Below are 25,190 nucleotides of genomic sequence, written 5' to 3' on the forward strand. Positions count from 1 at the left end.
ATATGAGTCAAAACATACCCATTTATCCATTTATAGCTTACTAGATTTATTTTATTATTTTATGGATAAGAGTGTTTTTCCTACATGTATGTCTATATACCACTTCCATGCTGAACCTGATGCCTGAGGAGGTTGGAAGATGAAGTCGGATTGCCTGAGACTCGAGTTACAAATGGCTGTGAGCTACCATGTGGGTGCTAGGAATCAAACTTGGGTCCTCTGCAAGAGCAACAAGCAACCCTGACTGCTAAGCCAGCTCTCCAGCCCTACTGCACATTCATTTTGTGTGTTAATTTAAATCTTTTAGTAGAACTATGATAAGATTGTGACATATTTTACCTCAATAAAATATGAACTTTTTTTTCATCTCATGCATTTGACATTCACAAACGCCTTGTAGGGATGCAAAGGTGATACCAGAGTCTCTGGTTGCTAAGATTTGGAGAGTAAGGCTCAAGAAGTCAACTGATGTGCTCTGGATCTGTGCAATGGTCAGGTTGCAATGCAGAACATTTAAGTTTGCGCAGCCAAGATTCTATACTCTCTCTCACCTGTTCCTGGGTCACAAGTCACAGTCCTTAGTCAGGACCAGCATGAATTGGAGCTGTCACTCAACACTTGATTCCTAAATTCAATTTCACCCTAGGTTCTTGTGACTCAGGGAGCCCCTCAAAAGATGCCACTGTCCTCACAAGAAGTCAGAAAACAAGGAGTAACTGAGACCCCAGAGCCTCGTCATGTCCGTGGACTGACCACCTTAGATCCTCCCCAATATCCAGGACCAAGCTCAGCTGTGTTTGTGAAGGTTCAGAACACATGGAGGGCAACTCAAGTTACGCCCTCTTTTTATCTTTCAGAGATTAATTTTTAAAGGACTTCCTGTACTTTAGCTACAACAAAACTATGATAGAAATGATTTAATTACAAACTAGTTGGACAACTTGAAGGTCTCTTTAGCAAGATTATCGGAAGTTCTGTTTCCCAGATACACACGGAAAACACCTGTGTGTTTGCTGCTTTGTTGCTTTTAAATCCCAGGGTCCTAGACTCACCCTTGCCCCAAGACTCTGGTCCGATTGCCTTGGCATGGTGCCTTGTTCTGTGTCACATAGAAGTTCTCCAAGCAGTTCTAACAGCAGTTGAGATGAGAGCCGCTGGCCTCAGATGAAATAGTAACATAAATCTAAGATACTTGAGCCACATTTGGGGAGGAACTATTGCAATCCCAGTATTCAAGAGGCTGGGGGGGGGGGGGGGGGGGTGCTGTGATGAGTTCAAGGCTAGCCAGGGCTACATAGAAAGACCCTGTTTCCAAAAAGAAAAAAAAGGAAGGAAGGAAGGAAAGTAGAAAGAAAGAAAGAAAGAAAGAAAGAAAGAAAGAAAGAAAGAAAGAAAGAAAGAAAGAATAGAAAAAAGAAAGAAAAAAAGAAAAAACAAAATCTGCTTAATAGGCACTAGAGAGATGGTTCAACAGTCAAGAGCTTCGGCTGCTCTTCCAGGGGACCTGGGTTCAATTCCCAGCACCCACACGCAGCTCTAAGCTGTTCATAACTTCAGTCCTGGGGGATCTGACATCCTCTTCTGGACTTTCTTGGCCCCCAGCATGCATGTTTGTGCAGACATGTATGCAGGTAAAACATCCATACACACAAAATGAGAGAGAGAGAGAGAGAGAGAGAGAGAGAGAGAGAGAGAGAGAGAGAGATATTTTTTAAAACTGCTTCATACATTATATTGGTCTCTATTCTTGGCTGACATTACTAGATATCAGAAGAAAAGCTTCATCTATTCTATTTGTTAACTTCAAAGGCAAGCAGAATATTTCAGCTCTTTTACTGGGTCTGAACTTACTCTGGTAGCAAACTTTACCAAATAATGCAAGATTACTGGCCATCTCATAGCCGTAGAAGCAAGCCCAGAGGTTACTTCGAGCAACATTAAACTCCCAGTTCGAGCCCCCAGTCTTAGAGAGTCATGTTGAGCATAGCATGCTAATTCCAATCAATGCAGCCTGGCACAACGGCCGTGTGCATAGTAACTGTCTTCTTGATCTCTGTCACTCACGTTCAACCATGATTTGAATATTGCCAACCAACGCTTCCCGCCAAGGACACTTCAGGATAATGTATATAAATCGTGCCTTATTGATCACAGAACATCTGCCAGTGCTCAAGTGTGCTCACATACAAACATGAGCAGAAATTTGCAAGTCTGCATTTCTAATGCTCATAAAATTGTAATTTATAACGAAACAGGCATGGTTAGGCTTTTTAAAACTCACATTCATAAAGATAAAGTGATATAACTGGGAATTTTAAATTATAAAGCCATTAAAAGAATATAAAGCCCTAAAAGGTTTTCTCCACATGATTTATGGAAAGAAAACTTCATTATTTTTCCCTGACACCTGAAACCATCTCGCTGCATTTTGCCACTTGTATAATGAAAACGGATGGCCACATTATAATTAGAGATCAGAAAGTACGATCCAATCAGACGGGACCTTCTGAAGCTAAGTACATATGTCTCCTTATTTTAAGACTTCAAAAGGCCACAGAAGGGCCAATGTGATTGGCTTCTTAGGACGTGTGACCCGGTCACAAGCAGCATAGAAAGCTGTAAAATAAAACATATGCGAAGTCTCACCCCTGGCTTGAGGTGACCGCTGTTAATATCAGTTTGTATGAAGAATCAAACAGCTGCGTTTTTCCCACAAAACACAAGATAAACAAGGCAAACAGTGAGCAGGTGCTGACCTGCCCTGGTGCTGCCCCGAGTCTAGGAAAGACCAGAAGGGTCTGCAGGAAGACACCTCCCACTTCAAGAAGCAGAGGGACAATTCACTCACAGGCAAGTGGGAGAAGGTGCCATACCCTGGCTTTATCCCTTGGGGAGAAAGGTTATAGCCCTTGCAGGAAGCACACAGCGGTCACCTATGTTAGGAAACCTGGCACACACAGTGTGCACCAGGAGTAACACCTGAAAAACATGAATGGACTGTTTTTCCGTAGTTATGTGCCCTTGGACCTTTGATGATCTTGGAGAAGAGAGGGAAGGGCTGTTTATCAGAGTGGAGGGTTAGTGGGGGCTGTCTCAAGCCCCTACTACTAGCTGAGGAGCAATTGACAATTGGTGATTCTCAGAGTGAGAGAGTAGGTCTTAAGAATCTGGCCCCCAAGCAGGGTGGTGATGGTGCACACCTTTAATTCCAGCACTCAGGAGGCAGAGGCAGGTGGATCTCTGTGAGTTTGAGGCCAGCTTGGTCTACAGAGTGAGTTCCAGGACAGCCAGAGCTACACAGAAAAACCCTGTCTTGAAAAACTAAAAAAAAAAAAGAAAAAAAAAAAAAAAAAAAGAAAGAAAGAAAGAAAGAAAGAAAGAAAGAAAGAAAGAAAGAAAGAAAAAGAATTTGACCCCCCAGAATGTCAACCGTGTTCCAGTGGATAGGCCCACACCCAAGAGCACATTGGTAGCTCAAACTGGACTTGGTGAGTAATAATTTTTTTTTAAAGGTCATAAAGACTCAAGTGGGCAGGGGTGAGTGCTGGAGGAGTCAGGGTGAGGAGTGGGGAGTGAATGTGGTCCAAACACACGGCAATCATGCATGAACAGCACTGAGAACTGAGAAAAGATTCTGTTTTTAAGAAGAATACAAACATGGGAAGTATGTGGGTCAGACAGAACCAGAAGGAAAAGAGAGACTTCTGACTTTGAGAACAGAGAGACAGGGGATGGAGCAGACCCACGGAACAGACTCATACGAGGTAGACCAGGCTTCCTGTAGACTGGAGGAACAGGAGAAGTCAAAGGTCTTTTTTTTTTCTTGATTTTTATTGAGCTCTACATTTTTCTCTACTCCACTCCCTGCCTCTCCCCTCCCCCCTCCAATCCTCACCCAAGGTCCTGATGCTCCCAATTTACTCAGGAGATCTTGTCTTTTTCTACTTCCCATGTAGATTATATCTATGTAAGTCTCTCTTAGTATCCTCATTGTTGTCTAAGTTCTCTAGGATTGTGGTTTGTAGGCTGGTTTTCTTTGCTTTATGTTTAAAACCCATCTATGATTGAGTACACGTGATAATTGTCTTTCTGTGTCTGGGTTACCTCACTCAAAATAATGTTTTCTAGCTCCATCCATTTTCCTGCAAAATTCAAGATGTCATTATTTTTTCTGCTGTGTAGTACTCCATTGTGTAAATGTACCACATTCTCCTAAATCATTCTTCAGTTGAAGGGCAATTAGGTTGTTTTCAGGTTTGGCCTATGACAAACAAAGCTCCTATGAACATAGTTGAGCACATGTCTTTGTGGCACGATTGAGCATCCTTTGGATATATACCCAAAAGTGGTATTACTGGGTCTTGAGGAAGGTTGTTTTCTAGTTTTCTGAGAAATCGTCACACTGACATCCAAAGGGGCTGTACCAGCTTGAATTCCCACCAGCGATGCAGAGGTATTCCCTTTTCCCCACAACCTCTCCAGCATAAGTTGTCATCAGTGTTTTTGATCTTGGCCATTCTTACAAGTATAAGATGGAATCTTAGAGTTGTTTTGATTTGCATTTCTCTGATGACTAAGGATGTTGAACATTTCCTTAAGTGTCTTTCAGCCATTTTAAATTCCTCTGTTGAGAGTTCTCTGTTTAGGTCTATACCCCAATTTTTTATTGGATTATGTGTTCTTTTGGAAAGCAAGGCACTGAAGGACAGCCCAGGCATGACGTCCTAAACTCTTCTAGGAGGGCACACATCCTCTCCTTAGCTGTATTTGGGCCAGATAACTGTTTTGCTGCTTGTAGGGCATATAGTAGCACTCCTGTTCCCTGCCCGCTGGATGCCAGCAGCACCCCAGCCCAACAGGTGAGCACCAGCAACAGCTGCCAGGAATGCCAAGTGTCCCCTCGGAGAAGAAGTCACTGCAGCTTGGCCCCACACATGTCTTGGTGAAGAAGGCAATGGCAGAGACTGAATCATTGAGTATCCCTCCAGAAGACTGCCACTTCACCCAGAGACCCTAAGAGTGGGGACGAAAAACACACATGATAGGGCTGAAACAGAGAGAGAGAGAGAGAGAGAGGGAGAGAGAGAGAGAGAGAGAGAGAGAGAGAGAGAGAGAGAGAGAGAGAGGGAGAGGGGGGAAGGAGGAAGGAAGAGAAGAAGAAAGGAAGGAAGGAAGGAAAGAAAGAAGGAAAGAGAAAAGGCAAGATGGAGCAAAAAGGAAAAATAAAAATGTGAAGCCGGACTGAGAGAAAGATGGGTCTAGCAACACTGAAGAGCTGACTCTAGGAAATATGGTTAGGGGTGGGATGAACGGGGAACTTGAGAGTCCCTCAGAGCCACTCCAGGTTGCCTAGTGGATTCCTGAGGAACTGAGGTAGTGACTGTGGACACTGAATGGGGCTTCCACTGGGACACTGCTCTTGTGTGTCATAGAAGACACTTCCCAAGGACAGAACCCTGGAAAGTACAGAGCAGGGGTCTCCAGGAAAGCTGCTGCCACACAACTCACAGGGACAGGACAGGGGGAGGGTGTAGGCTGTCCGCACCGAGAAGCCCTACTTCTGCCACTTGAGTGCTAAAGGTCACATAGGAACGACATTAGAGGAGACCGGCTAGTGCAGCTAGGGCTAGTGCATGCGGCAGTGTCTGTGCCCCGCCCCCAGGCCTCTGCTCTGGAAACTGATGATTCATTCACTCAGGCAGGGCTTTAGACCCTAGCAGGAAGAATGGTCCAGGTTGAACTGTAGCCGAAACCGAGGCTTAGCTGGTTTTCTAAATGATTACCTCTGAGTGCGGCTGACACAATTAGCAAGTGGTCAGTGTGTCAAATGTCTGCTTCTCAGTTTGTCCCTTGGCTAGGTGCATCTCTTTTGCAATCCCATCTTAGCTTTAATGCTGCAAGGGGATGGGGAGCAGGTCGTCACTAGTTTGTCCCCAGACGCAACCTCAACTCAGCCCCACCACAGCCAGCCCTGTGATGATAGACTCCTGCAGGCCCCAGGTGTAAATGCAGAGCCAGCAAGGGTACAGGTTTTGGGGAAACACAAGCCATACCATGGCTGGCAAGAAGGAATAGCCTGAGGGTAGAAGGAGCTAACTAGTGTGTTTCTGGTTGCATTCATCCACTCAACACTGCGGATTGTCTATCATGTGCTACGATCAGGCAATGCTTGACACAGGCCATGGCGGCAACAGAGACTTCTGCACCTCATGACACAGACAGACACAAGCAACCGACAAATGATCAACTGACATCGTGTTAGGGGGTGAACAGTGTCGGGGGAGAAGGGGAATGGGGAATAGAAAGGCCAGGGCAGGCATAGAGCAGCTGTAGGCAGGTTGTGGTATTCAGAGAGATGAGCAGAACCTTAGAAAAGGAAACAAGCCAGGTGCATCTGGAAGACAGAGCCTGGGCTGGGTGGAGCTCCGGGGAGGAACTATCACCTTGTTATGAATGGCCCTGGGCTGGATTCTTAGCGCTGAACAAGAACCTGTGCAAAATGCAGGCAAACTATCATGACAGTCCAAGAGAGAGACGGGGGTGGCTAAAGCCAGGGTGGTCATTCTCACTCGTGTCCTCTCTGCCCCAAGTTGTTTCAGACCAAAGGAGTAGTTGATGGGCTCAGAGTCAACCAAAGCAGATTCTGCGTGATGAGTCATTACTCGGGACACCAGCTGATGGTGCAAGCAACAGAGATGTGACAAATGGCTCAGACCCACCAGTTACAAAGAAAGGGGCCCCACCGTGTAACCACATCGCAAGCAAACACAGCGCTAACACCTGCCTTACCGAAACTCCAGTCTCTAACCTGCAGATGTCTGCATAAGTAACTTTGTCTTTGGCTCTGGAACTTTCCATAGGAGTTGGGCTAGATCCGGTCCTTTCCCTCTGGTGAAATACCTTGGTGCCCAGTGAAGTCTCTCTAGCTCCGTATTGACAGGAACTGGGAAAACTCAGCCGCTCTTACATAGCTGCTCTAGCTGCACTTCTATAAGGTACACTCTCCGCTGAAACATGCAGAACGTACTTGCATTGCTGCTGCAGTTTTGCCATAGACATCACCGCAAACGTTTCTTTGCTCTTTCTAGGTCCTGCAGCCATTTTATCTGCTCGTGCTTTGGCTATGAAATATAATATTCGTTTTGAAGCTAGTTCCGTTCGTGAAACGTTACCGCCTTGTCTACTAATGGAAAGAACATATGAAAGTCTTTGAAGGGAAACAGAAGTGGGCGGGGCAAGCATAAACTGAGGACGGTACACAGGATGGAAAATGATGAGACCCAGTATTTTGTCCGCTAACAACACAACGATATGATAAAAGAAAGGGAAGAGGCGAGTGGAGGACACGGAGCACGCACGGGAAGCCTGTTCCCCTTCCGCTGCTGTGTGCACTGGCTTCTCAGGCTGAAATTACTCAGGAGTTGATTAGATCAGGCTGCCCCTCCAGGACTGAAACTCCTGTCATCACCCATCACTCTGAGCTTCAGAGAAAATGAATAAAAGGATGATCCTGGGCTTTCATGACCTCTGTCCTCTCTCTTCCTCTCTTTCCCTTGCCCCTCTATTCAACCGAGGTAAGCCTTTGAGGGGAACATGACTTCCACAGCCCAGGAAGTTCTTCCTCCACCCTCAGGACCCCAACGCTGGAGCCTGAGAGCCCTAAGCTTATCTGTGAGAATTCCAGAGAGGAGGTGGGCCAGCGACCCCCACCTGCATCCAGAGATGGAGTTTAAGGACTGCGAGGTCCTGAGCAGTGGAGAGGGAACGCTGCCATTTGGCAGCTACTCAGGAACAATCTCCCGGTGTCTGAACCCTGCCTCCTGAGCTCCCTGTCCCGTAGCTTCAAAAGCTGCTGCAGGCCTGTTCCTCACAGTGGAGAAGAATCCTGAAGACTCTTTAAAAAACCTGACCCTGGGGCCACCCTCGATATGTGCAGCTCCCTCAATGTTGCCTCAAGACAGAAATGCCCAGCTTGGGGAAACTGAGGGCACTTCCGTACTGTCTATACACATTGCCAAAAATAGGAGACGCCTCATCGTACTTCATGGATGAGGCCTGCAGTCCGTCAGTTTGGATTCTCTTCTCAGGGACCTTAGGCAGGTAGCCTCGCCTCCCTGAGCCTTGGTGTGCTCCTGTGTACAATCCAACGCTGGGGAGCGTTCAGGAATCTTCCGACCACCCAGAGAGCGAGCCCAGCACAAAAGAAAGGGTTAGACCACACTCAGCTCCACTGTGCTGCCACAGGTCCCGAGAGGTGCTGAGCCCAGCGGGTTGATGATGGAACCTGTGGCTAATCACATTATACTAGAGTACGCAGGAATCCCGGAGCAGCCTGGGTTCTGCCTGCCTCCAGTGGGGCCACCTTCCACAGTGGGGGAGCAAATGCTGTGACAGAGAGCAGGAGACACACACAGGGGAACACACGCAGAGCTGCTGTCTCTGCACCGACGTGAATTAGACTTAATCTTATCCTTTGAAGAGACCTACCTGCAATCTGCCGGCCCTCAACCCTCAACCCAGTCTCTTATGTTTCCTGCCTTGCCCTAACAACCGTGACAATCAGATCACACACGCACACATGCACGCACATGCACACACACACACACACACACACACACACACACACACTCACTCACCACCTCACTGGAAGTCTAGAGAAGTTCAGTCGGTGAGTCAGTGGCAGGGAACCTCTCAAGGACAGTTGTGAAGCCATCTGGATTCGGCAAAAATCAAGGACCCACTTAGCCACCTCCTTCTTGACTCTTAACTAAGGTTTTAGGCTGGTTCTAAGTGGTGACATTTAACCTCCAGAGGTAGTATGACAAGAAGGGCAAGGAAAGCTTCTGCGCAGACGGCCTGGCGTGTTCCCAGCAGCGTCTAGTGACCTCAGATTCTGCACACCACTTCTTTCCCACCACGGAGAAGAGGCCATTATTTCTGCTCGTTCTCCTTGGCCTCTGGTTGATGTCTAGTCAATGCAGCAGGATGCTTCCCTCATCCAGGTGGGTCTGAGTCCAAGAAACGCAGTTCTACGTATGTCCAGGCCCAGAGAGTGGAGGAAAAGGCCTGGAGCAAATGTCCCGTTTACATTTCCTCTGCTCCGTGCAGAGACGGGATCTCTGATTTCTCAGCAACAGGACAAGCCTGAAGGAACATACTCTTCTAAACCTGTATGGTCTCACCATCCTGGGGTCCATGTACCCTCCCTGGGCTGATCTTCTTCGTCCCATGTGTTTCCTCTCCCGAACGTGACCTGAGTGGCCCTGGGGAAACAAAATCATGCTTAGCGTGACTTTATGCCAAAATTCATCTGCAGTTGGTGAGACGGCTCGGTGGATAAAGGACTTGCCACCGGGCCTGGTGGATGACCTGAATTTGATCCCCAGGCCCCACATGGTGGAAGGAGAAAGCCAATTCCCACATGCTGTTCTCTGACCTTCACACATGCACACATGTGTGCACGTGCCCCCTCCACCCCACACAATAAATCAATGAAATGCAATTTTAAAATATAAAAATCATCCACGTCACCTTGATTACAACAATAATAACAACAGCAAAAATCTGGAGGGCGCAGAAAAGTCACTTGATTACTTCCAAGGCCAAACAGAATGAATGTTGACATAGTCAGAGCTCTTCCTCCAGGGCCCCCCACCCCAACGCCTACCTCTGGATGTTTCTTAGAGACTGTGGTGCGCAGACCCGCCTTGAAGACTTCACTCTGGGTTCGCGCTGCAGTTGGTGGTTGCTTCCTCAAGCCACTGAGTTTGAATTGAATGGAGAGTATGATTCATGAACTAGGGTTTATTTAAGGGAATTAGGGTAGGGGGGTCCTTGATTTTAAATGTATGTTATGAGTTTGGGAGCATTGTGGAAACAAATATAATCACGGAGGATGTTCAGAGCAGACATCCAGAATGTATTCCAGCTGTCGGATTTCTGTTGTTGTTGGCTGGTTCTGTGCTGGGGGTGGAAGGAGTGGAGCCCACACTCCTCAAACCGTCCCTGGGAGACTGCACTTCCCACAGCATTTGGTTGGTGTATTTTTTTTTCTAACAACCAATATTCCTGTGTTGAAAAGGGAGCATTAAACACTGCCTTTGTTTCATTTTGTCAGGCAGGATTTTAACACAACTGCCTGGTGTTTTCAGCTCTGGTCTCCTATCCTTGCTAGAAGTACAAAGAAATGCCTTTGGGCTGAGAACTGCAGGATTTCCATAGCAGAGGAAGAGAGCAAAGTCCCTTCTGACCACGCAGAAGGTGGTCTACCTGATCCCCTTTCTGCTCAGCACACATAGGTTGGTTTGTTTGTCTGTTCTGTGTTTGCAGTTACTTTTTCCTTCCTTCTCTTCTTCCTTCCTTCCTTCCCCCTCCTCTCTTTCTTTTCCTTTTGCATCGGTTAAATTTGGAATTGGAAATCTCTTAAACCCACGTAGAGGGAGTGTCAGGTTCAGATAGGCACAAGGCAGAGACTGTGACTGATCCTGCCTTCTGTGTGTGTGTGTGTGTGTGTGTGTGTGTGTTCGTGTATGTATGCATGCACCATGAATATACTTAGTGTGTAGAAGTCAGAGGTTAATGTTAGGTGTCTTAAATCCCCTTCCACCTATTTTCTGAGACAGGCTCTCTCGGGGAACCATGAGGCTAGATTGGCGGGATAACAAGCTCCAGAAACCCTCCTCTCCCTGCCTTCGGATTGCAGGCATGCGGGACCACAAGCAGCTTTTTAAGTAGGTGCCAGAGATCAGAATTCAGGTCCTCGTGCTTGCACAGCGAGGACTTTACTGACTGTGCCACTTCCCCATCTCCCTCCATTGCTAGTGTCTGAGCGGCCGCTTCAGTATCAGCAGCCTCGCAAGTGCTCAGAATCTCCCAGCAGCCTTTGCAAGGGCTCAGAATCTCCCAGCGCTCCCCACTCCAACACTGCAAGCCAAAGGAAGCGGGGCTAGAGTGTGACCGAGGAGATCAGGGTGCCCCACCCACGCCCAAGTTTGGAATCAGGTAAATTCGATATCTTTCCCAGCCCTCCCCATTCTAAAATGTCATTCAGAATTTTTTCCCTTCTGTCGATAATGAGATCGCAGAGGCCATCGATCACGTCAAAAGTCAGGAACCCTGGGGAGAAGGCCTGGAGGCTGAACGGTGCCATTGAGGAGGAGAGTGCAGAAGTGAGACTTCTCTTCATCTTTATATACTGAGAAGATGATGACGCAGTCTAGAATGTTCGGCCAGTCATGTGAGGCAGTGCAACAGGATGTGTAATACAGTATCCAGCACACTGCTCTTTTTCAGATGCTTCTGCAGATGGAAGACTTCTGTAGAAGTGAAAATGTCAGCAAGCGACGTACTCCACGGTCTCAGTTTCTGCAGAGTGAGGGTGAGAGTCCAGCTCGTCCATTTGTCATTCCACTGCGTTACCTTTGCCAAATTGTCTCCAAAGTCTGCCAGGTCCTTGCACGGTTTGGTTCCTGGAACCCTAAGTAGAGGCAAAGAGGGAGTGAAGGAAGGGCAGACATAGAAAAGCTGAGATTGGGTGGGCTGGACTCTCCACTGGAAAAGCCGTAGTGCCCTGGGAGCCCCGGGTGTTCATTAGATACAGTTGCTCTGGGAGGGAGAGTTCTTGCAGACAGCTGAACAAGGAGGTGGGACTATTACACACAGAGAAACAAGGAGGCAGGAGTGTTTACCTCAGCAGGAGTAGACTCTCTAGATAGAGGAGCAGCTCTCAGGCACTGAGTTTCCACAGGAAGGAAGCTATGATGGTTGCTTTCTGCTCACGCTGTCAACTTGGACCTGAGGAAGGCCTTACCATCCCTCTGAGCTCCACCCAAGCTAGGTTTTGTCATTCCCGTGAGTGTGAGGCACTGGAGTCCTTGACATGGGCCAAGTCTGTGTGAAACAATACACATTCGCTCCAGACTCCATTCCCTCCTTAGAAAAGTTGGTGCCCAATAGCTAATTGTGGTTATTCCAGGGCCGAGAACTTTCTGCTTGGACGTTCATTCTAAATTACCTGGCTCACGTTGAGGAATTTGGTCTCGGTGCTAGCTTCTCTCAGGTGAGCGGTGGGAAGCTATTAAGTCCAAACTGTACACAAGCCACTCGCACTTCCCATCCGTATTAGACAGAGCATCTATGCCTTCATGCCCCCCCATTAAATATTTATTGAGAGTTTCATTTCAGCATATGCTCTAAGGATGTTAAATTTTTCATCAAGGTCCATTAAAGAAATATACAGCAGGGCCTGCAGACATCTGGAGGAATGAGCCAGACAGATGCACGTAAGAATTAAGAAGCATCACAAACATGCAAAGGACCGGAGAGAATCCCGCAGATGAGCACCGTGCAGTGAAACAGAGGAAGAGAGGCTCCATGGGAGCTGAGAGGTGCACTGCAGCTGTTCTGGAAAGATCTTCCTGGAAAGAATGACGTTATAGCATGGGGCAGAGAACAGTCTACATTACACACAGAAATTTTGCTCACCACAGGGTGCTGATGCTGGGGATTTTCTGGCATTATCAGCATCCTCTCATGTGGTAGTTCTCAGCCTGTGGCCACAGGCACCGGAGTCACCTGGGAGTTGTAGTCTAGAAAAAGTGTCTTTGGTTTTTGTCCCAGTTCCAGAACAGAATAACTAAAACTCTGGGAGCCTCCTGAGTAACAAGAGCATCTTCTTTGCTGATTTGTTGTTTTTACGTTGTGCACATGTGCGCACACGTACATGTTTGTGTGTGCATGCATCTACGTGCGTGTGTGTGCGCGCGCGTGCACGCTGTGGGCCTGATATGGATACTTGGAACAGAACTCGGGTCCTCAGGAAGTGCAACAAGTGCTCTTAACAACTGAGTTATCTTCTTCAGCCCCAGGATCTTTGTGTGTGTGTGTGTGTGAGTGTGATATATAAGAGCGCTTTATGGCATCTGAGGAAATAGGTCCATCACTAAAGTGTTTGCTACACAAACTTGAGAACCTGGATTCAGATCCCAAACACTCACATAAAACACAAGCCTGGTAGCAGAAATGGCAGAATCCCTAGAGCTTGTTGGCCAGCCAGTCTAACCACCTGAAGATGTCTGGGTTCAGTGAGAGACCCTGGGAAAACATAAGACATCTAGCATCAACCTGTAGCCTGCACACATACACGTGTATACACACAAATGAATACACATAACACGCATATACACAAATAGCTCCTTACAAAACATACCAGCTAGCCAGGCGGCCCTTAGCAGGTGCTGTGGTTTGAGTGTATGTGTCCCTTCGAAACTCAGATGTTAGACTCTAAGACGCAGTGTGTCAGTGTTAAAAGGCAGAGCTGTCATGACTAAGTGGAATGCTCATGATTAAAATTAGTACCCCGACAAAAGGACTCAAGGAATGAGCCAGGCTCTTCTGCCCTTCCGAAAAAGGGCACGGCTGGTCCCATCCAGAAGTTAGAGCAACAGGAAGCTATCCCGAAAGCAAAGAGTGGCCTCAGCAGCCCTGGCTCTGTACCAGTCTGGACCCTGGTACTTTCCAGCCTCCAGAACCATCAGGAATAAATCCCTCTTCCTATAAACACTCACATCTATAGCATTCAGTCATAGCAAAAATGAAATGAGGAGGTAGGCCCTTGTTTTAAGGGAAGGGCTGGCCACAACAGAAAGACTAGCCATGCCACTAGGGGATTGGAATGTCCAGCCAACTCCTGACTTCCAGAAGGGAAACCAGGCTGGGCACGGAGCTCGGTCACCAGTGGTTGATGATTTGATTAATCTTACTTACATACAGAAGACTGATAAAAACTTCTGAATGAAGGTCAGGAAGTTTCTGTGCATTGATGTTCCAGATAGAGATGACCCAGAAAGGGCACGGAAGTTTTGCATCCCATCCCTCCCCTCAATCTCTAGATCTCTTCGATACGGCTGTTCTTACGTGATACCATTGAGAGTAAAGCAATAACTCTAAGAAAGGAGCTCTCCAGACCTCTGTGAGTCATCCTAGGAAGTTACCAGACCTGAGGGGCATGCATCCAAAAAGCCAAGCGGGGCAGCGGTGCAGACTGCTGAGCAGATGTTGGAAAACAACATAGGGCAGTCATCAAAATTCCCATGCCTAACATGTGTGGGGTGCACAAATGTAACCCCAGCATCCATAAGCTAAGCAGGAGGACAGTGAACTTAAGGACAGCCTGGGCTACACAGAGAGACCCTGTCTCAAAAACAAAAAACAAAACAAAAAACAAAAAAAAAAAACCATAAAAATAAAATTCTGATTCCTGGTCAGACTGTGGGCGGGGCCATGACTCAGTGGCCCAGTGGACTGTAAGACAAACAGAACTTCTCTGATAGCCTCTGCCTCAAAGCCAGAGGTCAGGTTGCCCAAGGCACTAGCCCAAGACTTGGCAGAGCCCAATTTGCCATCTTGTATTGAGGCCATGTCACACTGGAGACACAAGACAACAGCTGGTCCTAGAACGTAGGTGCTATTACTTCAAGCATGGTGTCAGGCCATCCACCTGCCCTGCTCTAACTTCAGGGAGAGTTCTGTGGTGCCAACAGGAAGAGGTAAGACCCATTAGTTTAACTCCTCCTCAAATGCTCTTGGGGTTCGGGAGATGTCCATCGGTCCTGAGTTCTAAGTTTCTAATGACTCTGGGCCATGTTTGCAGTCTGGAAGATGGCTGCTTGTCTTGGGACAACATCCAAGGATGAACCACAAACACAGATGCCCCCATCTTCCTGCAGGCAGAAAAGGCTTGCCTCGGGATCCAAGCCCCTCCCCAGACTCCCAGAGCTTTCCTCCATCAACAAGCAACCAGGTGCACGCTTTTAATATAGTAAAGAAATAAAAGCAAATGTCCCGAGCAACCCCACCCCAAGAGGCACTGCTTGCATTTTAGCCCCTCCAGGCTTCTGCTTCTCCCTTTAAAGACATAGCTGAGGTCTGTGTTCATGTTAATGGTTAGTTTCTGCGGCAGTACAGTAAAGTGCGTAGGCGGTGTTTGGTGGCCCGTGCCATGGAATCTCACTGTCCAAAGGAAGGCATTTTATTTGATTCTTAATCTTGGTATTACCAGAGTAACACATCTGCATGTATGTGTGTGTGTGTGTGCATGTGTGCACATACATGAATGCACATGTATAAAGCATTTGATTCTAGACTCTTCTCATAGAAAACATTTATCACATATACCTCTGCTGTTTCTTCATGTACAACAAAAAATAGAATTGTAATGTAGACCCTATGTGAATCTTGCTTGCCTTTTTGACTTACCAACATAGTGTGGATACCATAGATGTTTTTAGTAAGAAAAATAAGAAAGAAGAGCTGGGCTAGAAAGTGAAAACAGCCTCTTTAACCTAGACGCCAGGAAGAAAGTATGTACTGAGTCTGCTATGCTAATTGAAACCACAGTCCAAGGCGAGTATATACTTTGGTATTGAGAAATGTAACTATGTGTGTTGCCGTTTCTTAAAGCATCCAGAATAAATACCAAATGTATGGAAAAGTCGCCCAGGGAAAGGTTGGCATAAGTCTTAATCGCATGCCATCTGAGGCAAAGCAAGTGGCATCTGCTTGACATTTTGCTTTTTAAAGAACAGACTATGATGATACTAAAAAATAGTAAACACTTAAACATAGAGATCTATGTTTTCCCTTGAGAAAATAAAAAAGCAACCAACGCAGAAGACAGTAGTAGGTTTAGAGGATCGTACCCGCTACACTGTGGGGAGAACAGCCTTGCAGGGACCAGAAGCTGGTGCAGCAGAGCGGAGACCGGGCTCACCGTGAATGTGGGTGATGTCGGGGAGGTTCCATGGAGGACACGACCTTCTGAGAAGTGACATTTAGGGAAAGTCTTGAAAAACGTGAGTGAGCAGGTCAAATATAATATGGGAGGAGGAAAACTGCCCTGAGTGTTGGTTGTGGGTTAAGCTCCCCCTCCCAGAGATCTGTCCAAGTCCTAACCCCCAGCACTTGTGAACACGGACTTATTGGGGAAGAGGGTCTTTGCAAATATAATCATGTTAAAATGAGGTCAGTTGGCAGGTCTGTGGTGGTTTAATTGAGGATGGCCTTCATAGGCTCATGTATTTGAATACCTGGTTCCCAGTGGATAGCACTATTTGGGAGGTGATGGATTCTAACCCTCTGGAACCATAAACCAAAACAAACAATTTCTTCTCTAACTTTCTTGGCCAATGGTGGGTTTTTTTTTTTCAGCAACAGAAATACAGGCCCTAAACCCATGAGTGATGTCCTTAGAAAAAGAGCTAAGTTTGGACAAGCCCTAGAAAAAGGGCCTATGAAGAGATTCACGGTCACAGAGGGAAGTGGCTTTTGTGGTGTTCTTGTGGATCAGAAATAAAGGCAAGAAAGCAGGAAAGTCTGGGCAACCAGAAATCTGGGCAATTGGATGAGGCAAAGGAAGACCCTCCTACAGAGATTTCCCCAAGAGCAAGTGGTAGGGAGAGCCCTGCAGATCCTCTCCTTCTGACTTCCTGCTTCTGTTGTTAACACCTGTCAGTTTGCATTAAGGGGCTACAGCAGCAGCCCTAGGGGACTAGGATTCAGGACACAGAGGAGTCAGGGTAGCCTGGAGGTCAGCATTCAGGAGGTGAGGTCAGGAGGAAAGGCCAAAACTGGGGGAAGCGGGGGTGAGTGGGGCAGGAGTTCCCAGTAGGCCCGTTTTTTTTTCCAACAGGTAGACTTTATGCAATCATTCTTTGTGATGGTTTGAACAGACTTCCACCCCTCGCCAGCAAATGGTTCTCGGGACCAAGACCTACAGGGAGTGGGAGAAGAGGACTCTGAGTGCTGCGTTCAGACAAGTTCTGTGTCTGTGCTCTCTTCACGTCTTCACAGCAGAACCAGGGTAGCCCCTTCCTGCTGCTCCTCCCTTTTCCCAAGTCCTTCCCACGTCCATGCAGAACTGCCTCCTGCCACAAATGCATGGTTTCAGGGTCTGTGCCTGTGAGTTTGGACACTCATCCTTCAAGCCTTGAATCAATCAGATGTGTTTTCTCCCTGCATGCACATAGCTGGATTGGCCCTACTTCCAGCCAGTAACGGAACTTAACAATCCAAAGGGCCACAGCTCTGAGTATCAGCTCTTCAAAACCTTTGAAATTCTAACAATCCCAATCTCCAACCGAGGTTTACCCTGGTGAATTGGACACCTACAACCCATTAGAAAAAAATATATCTTTAAATAATAATTTGCAATGAAATGAATGCTGGATTTTTATCTCAACATACGTAGTCATATCTATATTCTAAACTAAACTGTTCTATGATGGCTTTTAGCTATAGTGTGTGAGTTGAAACAAGTCAATTGGTATAAAAGTGACTAGGAGGGTCTGTAGACCTGTGCACAGTTGTTCATGCTACACAGGTATGCACGCTTCTGCACGAATGCTCCCCCAGAGACCGTTCAACCATGGTGGGAACTAGATTGTGGTATTCCTGGAATGACCGTCTGCTTGAATGTATTCACGTTCTTAAAACTCCATGTGCAAATTGTCTGCTCACTTTGCTGTGCACTTGAGGACCACAGGAAGCATTGTGTGGCTCACAAGGGATTGACAGGGAGCCGTAGTGTGAAGGAGACAAAGGCCAAGTGACAAAAAGTGACAGTAGTCAGCACCAGAGGATGCTAGGAACATCCCCACACTAGGAAAAGGTACCGAGGGGACACTAGGTTGCAAATCTTAATTTTAGAAATGAACCAATAGGTAAAGCAAAGCAATTGCACAAGATGCACTTCTCAGAATGGAGCTTCTGGAAACTTCTAAAAGAGCTCTTTGGATTGATTGATTGACTGATTGATTCTTTACTAATATTATCCTCAAGTAGTCAGAAATGCTGAATTCTGCATGTCAAATCTCGGGGCCTCAATTCAAGCGCATCTGCTGACATCCTGCCTTGCTTTCCAGCCCTCCTCGGTTTTCATCCTTCTTTCCTTCTCGTTCTCCTTTAAGTGGTCCCTTCCTTGGGGTTCCTGAAAAACAGCGTTTTACTTCTTCTTCATTGTCCTGAAGCAGAAACACGGTTCCAACGGAACCCCAAAGGGATCCTGAGAAACGCTGAGTAGGCGTGACACTGAGCAGTAACTATTAGCAGGGCTGGGCGTGTAACTCTGCTGTAGACACCTGCTAGACCGTTGAGGCCCTAGGTTCCCTTCCTAGCACTGGGCATAGAGATGCACGCTGGTCAACAACCGGTACTAGAGACCATGTCTTAAGAAAGAAGAAATAATCCAAGGATGAGTATGATCAAAATACATTATATTCATGCATGGAAATGTCATAATGAAACATTGTCTATCATTAATATATGCTAATAAAAATATTCTTAAAAATCAGGGATACACTAGTGAAGGGCATAGACAAGGAAACATTGTTGGGGACAATGAGAGAGGGATGCCCAGGGTACAAAAAACACAAAGGAAGGAGCACTGCCTTGCCATGGAGGAGCAGGAAGAGAGTTTCTGGTGTCATACTGTTTCTAGAGTTTTCAGATGAGTAGTGACGGCAAAAGTGAAGAGCTGTACACTTGATAAAGAATCCAGATGACTTTCTGTTTAGACACAGATGCTGGGATTCTTACAGATGAAATGACGCAATGCCAACACCTTGTCTGCACATCACTGGGACTAAATGGGACAGGGCTGTGATTAGAAGCTGGTGGCAAGGTGACGAAGCCACCTTCTTATCACTGCCATTTTTAGCTGAGTTTGAAAATTATCTAAGAGTTCTTTTCCCTTTTCACTCTGTTTGTTTGTGATAGGTTGACCTCAAATTCATGATCCTCCTGCCTCAGCTTCCTAAGTGCTAGAATTAGAGGCAAGGACACAGCTTTCGTACCAATCCTTACAATCATGCTACAGTTGTTTAGGGCACATTATAAAATATCTTGCTTTGAACTGTGTTGATGCAGCCTCAGTTTTAACTTACATAGCTGCCTTGGCTCCCTCCTAGCACCTTCTCAGACCTCAGCGACTACCTCCTTGGCCAGCTGCCTTACTCTCTCACTAGGGAGTTCTACCCTGCTTCTGCTGTGCTTTGAATTAAGTCCTGACAGCTTCTGTCTGGAAGAATCTTTTCACTACTGATGATGGGACGACCTACTCTGATGAAAGCCTGCTACAGTCCCTGCACCGACACTGGCGTTCCAGCAGAGGCAACTTCCTCTTCAGAAAAGTAAAGAGCTGGCCTCAGACTCAACATAGGCTGTGTCTTCTCCAGCTCACGCAAGCGTCTGGTTCTTCTCCGGCCCCAGATGTCCAGGCCAGCACAAACCCTTGGCGGACAGGAGCTGAGGACATTCTGTGGCACTCGGTCTGTCCTCTCCACCCTTCCCTTCTCAGAGGGGAGGCTCCCTGCTCACTTCTTGCCTGACCACCCATGTCAGTTACACACGTCTCAAATGTTCCATTGCTGCCAGATGCAGTCTTATAGACATCCACCTCATGATGCTCACGCAGCGGCCCGCTTTCCTGGGTCCCCAGGTATCTGTCATACAGAGACACCTTCAGCTGCTGCCACATTGTCTGGGGTTCCACTCACAAAAGGGCTTCTTTCTTCCTTGGGTCATTACTTTAGCATCTTACTATTTTAAATGCCTTCCATTTTAAGAATAGCAACCATGGCCAGCCTCTTCTTCCTGAAGTCCTGAGATCTGTGTCCACTTTGCAGTAGAATCGGTCTGCCCTCTAGGAGGTCCTGAGAAGGGGTGGATCTCCTGAGCTCCGCACACCTCTGTTGGACTCCCCTTTGCAGCTTGGAGGGCACCTCTACTTGGACAAACATCTGGAATTCATCTTTTGTGTTGTAGAAAGAGGTTTAGTGCTCATTTGTAACTTTGCTTTTCCCTCCCAGTGACCCATAAAAACTTTAGCCAGCTAACTTTATTTTAGTCCATTTGGATTTTAAAAATTAATAAGAATAAATAAGCTTTGCTGGGAATGAGAGCGGGTTCAATTTATTCTTAATTTGTCTTGTCTTTAAAATATAATAATAATAACCAAAAGCAGAAAATTACTGTTCTGGCATTCTAAGAGGTTTATGTTTTTCTTTTTAGCTTATCTGTATTTTCAGTTTTTACATAAGGATCATGTATTATTTTGTAATGTTTAAAATGTACTTGTTATTTATTGCTCTTTTTAGCTAAGGTTCTCAGCCTCAGCACTGGTGACATTTGAATGTCAGATTTGTTGGGACAGAGGCGGAAGGCAGTCTGTCAGGTACATCGTGGGATGGCTAACAGCATGCCAATTTTTACCAGGCCCAAACCAGAGGCAGCCACAGCAACCCAATAAAAATGTCTTCAGATTTTGCTAGAGGCCCCTTGTGGCTGAGGGAGTAAAAATCGATCTTATTTTAAAAAGGCTTTGTTAGATTGTGAGGATTAGAGGTTCAGGGAAGGGGGATTCAGAGACACATCTAAACAACAAAGCTCAATGATACAATGCAAAGGTTCTGTGCACCTGGTAGGATGGAGCAGAGGTGGGAGGGGGGACAACAGAACGGTCAGTTTGGTCCAACTTTGAAAGCAGGCCATAAAGCCCACCAGGGCCCAGACATGTTCTGGAAGCTGTAGAATTGGGCCTCTGTGGCCACCAGTCAGCAACTCTGGCTCCCCGGGAAGATAAGCAGAGGAGAGAAAGGGATATGGTTTTGTGTGAGAGAAACAATTTAAGCAAGAACATTGTAAAACTGTCGTCATCATCGTCGGAGGGAGGGGAGGAGGGTGGTGGTGGGCTCTGCCCTTGGCCCAAGGTCTTCTGCAACCATTTTTCTTCTGATTCATTGGTCTTCGCAGCCCTCTAAGCACAGCCCCGTTCCCGACTCAAATTGTTCAATGGTAAAAAGCCCTTGTCCCAGTTTCTGAATGAATACAGGATGTAGGGATGAGTCAGAAAGAGTCATCTCCCACCTCTCAACCCAGGGGAGTGAGCCTGGAAGTTTCCATAGGAACCTTGAGAGATTTGCTGGCAGGGGAAAGGTGAGAGCTGCTTGGAACAGGCTGAAGACAGAGCAGTGTTTGCTGTGCCTGGGAAGGGGGTGGGATGGCCCCATAGCGGGAAGAGCAGATGCCAGCCTTACTCGGCAGCGCAACCTTAAAGCATTACCTGGAATCTGGCCCTTGAGCTCTGAGCTCAGCTAAAGTCTCCCTTAGCTAGTGAGCAACAGGAAAACCCCTTGTCTTTAAGCAAGTGTTGTAGTGGGGACCAGCAAGGACTAAAGATGCCCAAAGCTGGGGACAAGCCTTAGAAAGGTTAGAGATTTGAGATTTGAGAAAGACTGGGCAGGGAAACAAAACAAAACAAAGCCTTTGTCTGAGCATCGTGGCGTGACTTCTGAGCTGTAGTATGCAGCTTGGCAGTCGTAAAAAACGGGTAGTGTTCCAGGTCAGTTAACTTGTCCCCTCTCCCACAAAAATACGATGAAGTCATATTAGCCAGGACCTCCCAAAGTAACCTTATTTGGAAATAGAGTCACTGCAGGTATGATAAGTTACCATGAGGTCACACAGAAATATAATAGTGTCCCTTGTCTGAGGCTCCAAGACCCTTGTGCACACGTGTGGGTGGCAGTTATCCACGGGAGGAAGGCTGGACCAGCTTTGGAAGCTGTAATCCCATCAGCGAATTTATCCGCTTTGCAGTGTTTTCTTTCCTCCTCTTCAGTGTCCTCGCTCTGTGGAAGACAGTTCCAGGGCTCAGTCTACCCCTCAGGAATCCAGCGGTGCTAATAACTTTGTCATCTCTTTCTTCAAAATAAAAAAAAAGACATTGTATTTTATGTATATGAGTGTTTTGCTTGCATGTATGTAGATATGTGTACTCCGGTGTGCCCAGAGATCCATGGCACACATGACCCTGCACTCACAAATGAACACACATGTTCACACAAGAACATGAACCATCACCCTGCTCCGCTAATGGAGGATATGAAACCTAAACCCCCTGTCTTGGCCCCACAGGCACTCCTGTCTTTCAGGCCCTGATGACCTCTGCTCCAGGTAATTTTTCTTTCAGTTCCCTGAAAAAGACAAGCTTGTCCTCCCTCAGGGCCTTTGTACTGGCTGATCCCTTGGCCCGGAAAGATCTTACCTGTATTTGCCACATGGCTGGCTTCCTCATGTCCTCGGACCATCAGTCCAGTGAAGTCTCTGCTGAGGCCAGGGTCCCTTCTTTACAGTTCTTTGCCATGCTACCCTTTCCAGTGTCCTCTTCATGGGTGGCACCATCTTTCCTCCTGTGGTGGCCTGCTCACCCAATATCACCTCCTCACCAGCTCCACCCTCCAGGAAGCCCTCCCTGGAATCTGAGCTCTAAGAAAGGACATCGCTGATCTTGTCCTGCATAGCATCTTGGTGTATATTAAGTACACAGAACATGTTTAATGGACGTTTACTTCGTGGATGAGATTCCAGGAGGCAAGGTGTGTGAGAGAAATCCTTCTCAAGACCTTTCCGTGCACCTGTCTCTGCAGCCCATGAGGAAGCGCAGTCAGACACATGAGAAGAGAGATTTCAATGAAGATTTCCAAGTAAAGGTCACCTTAGAAGCGAGCAGGAAAGAAAGCACACAAGCTAGCCTTCTAGGAAACAGACAGGAAATCGTGCAGGAAGTACGACAAGAAGTGACTGCAGTCCCCGCTCCGGAGAGGAGAGAAAGGCCATCGCGACGTCCTCACTCCTCAGAGAGAGGAGCGAGAACAGCCAGGTGCTTCTCGGGCTGCACCAAAGGAAAGAGTTTAAAAAGGAGTTGTTAGCCGATGTGCTAGATAGTTTTATGCCAGCGTGACACAATCTAAAGTCGTGTGAGTGGAGAGAGCCTCAATTTTAAAAATTCCTTCATACGTCAGCAAACCTGAATTAGTGATGGATGTGGGAGGGCCTAGCCCATGGTGGGCAGTCCCATCCCTGGAATGGTGGTTCTGGGTTCTATAAGAATGCAAGCTGAGCAAACCATGAGGAGCAAGCCAGTAAGCAGCACCCCTCCAGGGCCTCTGCATTGGCTCTGGCCTCCAGATTCCTGCCCTGTATGAGTTCCTGTGCTGACTTCCCTCAGTGGTGAACTGTGGATGTGGCCGTGTAAACCAAACAAACCCTTTCTTCTCTACTTGACTTTGGCCATGGTGTTTCACCACAGTACCAGTAACCCTAACTGAGACAGGCAGCCTGAGCTCCTTTCAGTGTTGTTTACTGAAGGACCTAAAGAGGGAAGTCAGACAGACCAACAAGCAACGCCAGCGCCCACCAGTGCAAAGACCTGTCATGACTTGCTTGGCTCAAGAGTTACACTAGGTTGTTAAGGCCGTGGTGATGGCAGCTTGAACACTGAAATTTCTCCGGAGGGATAATGAAAGTGTAGGTGAGACAGGACAGTCCTGTCTGTCACAAATGCAGAGAGCGCACGGCAGCCTGCACACGCATCCTTGGCCGGCTGATTATTGTGCTGTAAATATCACCCGGATGATGGAAAAGCAAACCCAGCAGTTTCTGCTTTGGCCTAAGGAGAGGGGTGGAACAGTGTTATTTCTAATAATCTGGCGGAAATAAACAACTCAAACCATGACCCACCAGTGTGGCAGGATGGCAAGGTTCACTTGCCTAGAGAAAAGCCAGTGATTACATGACAGGTCCCTTGAGCACAGCGCTGTCTGTGAAAGACGCTGCTCTGACTGAGGACGTGCCCACAGAGCCAATCATACTCAGGCGTTGTGATGAAGAAACTCACTGACAGCCTCAAACCTCTATGAAGGTCCCCTCACTGTCAAAAGATACAAACCGAGATTTGCCAGCAAAGACTTGCACAGTACAGCCAGAAGCTGTTCAGAATCGTGGCAGTACAAGAATGTGAAGTGAGTCTCTGCGCTAGGAGCTGGGGCACTGTGGAACCACAGCAACTCTGAGGGTTGTCCTGGGCCCAGTCTCTGCTCTGTGACTTACTGTCTGGCCTGGGCCCCCACACTCCAGCTGCCCAGTATTCCTAACATTATGCCACAGTGTAAAAATTCAAGAATTCAAGGCTATGTCTTTATGTTTTCATGTGATAAAATCTAGCACACAGCAGGGGTGCAGCAATCTTCTTCCTTCCTGGAGTTTAGAACTATGCCCACCTTTAAAGACACAAAGTGAGGCCAATGGCAGAGTGGTGTGCGAGGTCCTTCTGTATATGTGTTGCTTTTATTGGTTAATGAATAAAGCTGCTTTGACCCAAAACAGGGCAAAATAGAATAAGGCGGGAATTCTAAGCAGATAGAGGAGGAAAGAAGGCAGAGTCAGGAAGACACCATGTAGATGCCAAAGGAGAGACAGTCGCCCGGGAACCTTACCCATAAACCATGAGCCTCGTGGTAAGATACATAGATTAACAGAAATGGGTTAATTTAAGACATGAGTTACTTAATAAGAAGCTTAAGCTATCGACAAAGCCGTGTTGTAATTAATACAGTTTCTGTGTGATTATTTCGGGTCTGGGTAGCCGGGAAGTGAATGAGCCTACCCTAGAGGTTCTGGTCCCTCATATACCAAAGTCATAGACAGACTTGACAATGATACCCTGGGGCTACAGAAGAAGACAAGAATCGGGTTGTCAGGTTATGCCAGGGTAGTTCTTGCTGGGAGGGCTTCCTTGGAGGTCTGGCCACATGCTTAGCCCAATTCTGCCTTAGTGTTGAACAACAAACTAGTGTTGTGTAATAGTCTTGTCTGAGATTAAAACCTTCCATCCTCACAGAAAGTCCCTGAAACCAACCAGTTTCACTAGGCCCCTCCCTGCCAGAGTACACAATAAAAGCCGAGAGCCCCTCTCAGAAGAGCCAAATCAAGTGGCAAAGAAGACTCTCATGCAAGCAAAGCTGCCCGGGAGAAGCAGAAACCAACCGAGCTGCCTGGAAGAGGTTTAGACCAACTGAGGCCCTTGAAAAAGTCACTTTCCAAGCCACTGAGCTGCCTGCAGGCTGTGCAGTGAGTGCCAAGTTCGTAGCTTTTGTGAGCTGTCTCCCGTGCTGGGGTGGAATTTGGTGATGCAGCTGTCTTTGAGTCATTTCTGCTCCTGTGAGTAACTTCTCACTCATATTCCTGTAGGTAACTTCGCTAAATCCGTCGGTTCACCAAATACTTTGGTCTGCCGTGGGTTCCCTGTCTGGGGTGAGTAGACACGTGTGGTGCACAGGTTCCCTATTTAGGGGGGT

Source organism: Alexandromys fortis, unplaced genomic scaffold (genome assembly GCF_014885135.2).
Source record: "Alexandromys fortis isolate MF-2015 unplaced genomic scaffold, M_Fortis_MF-2015_v1.1 scaffold_93, whole genome shotgun sequence".
Lineage (NCBI taxonomy): Eukaryota > Metazoa > Chordata > Mammalia > Rodentia > Cricetidae > Alexandromys > Alexandromys fortis.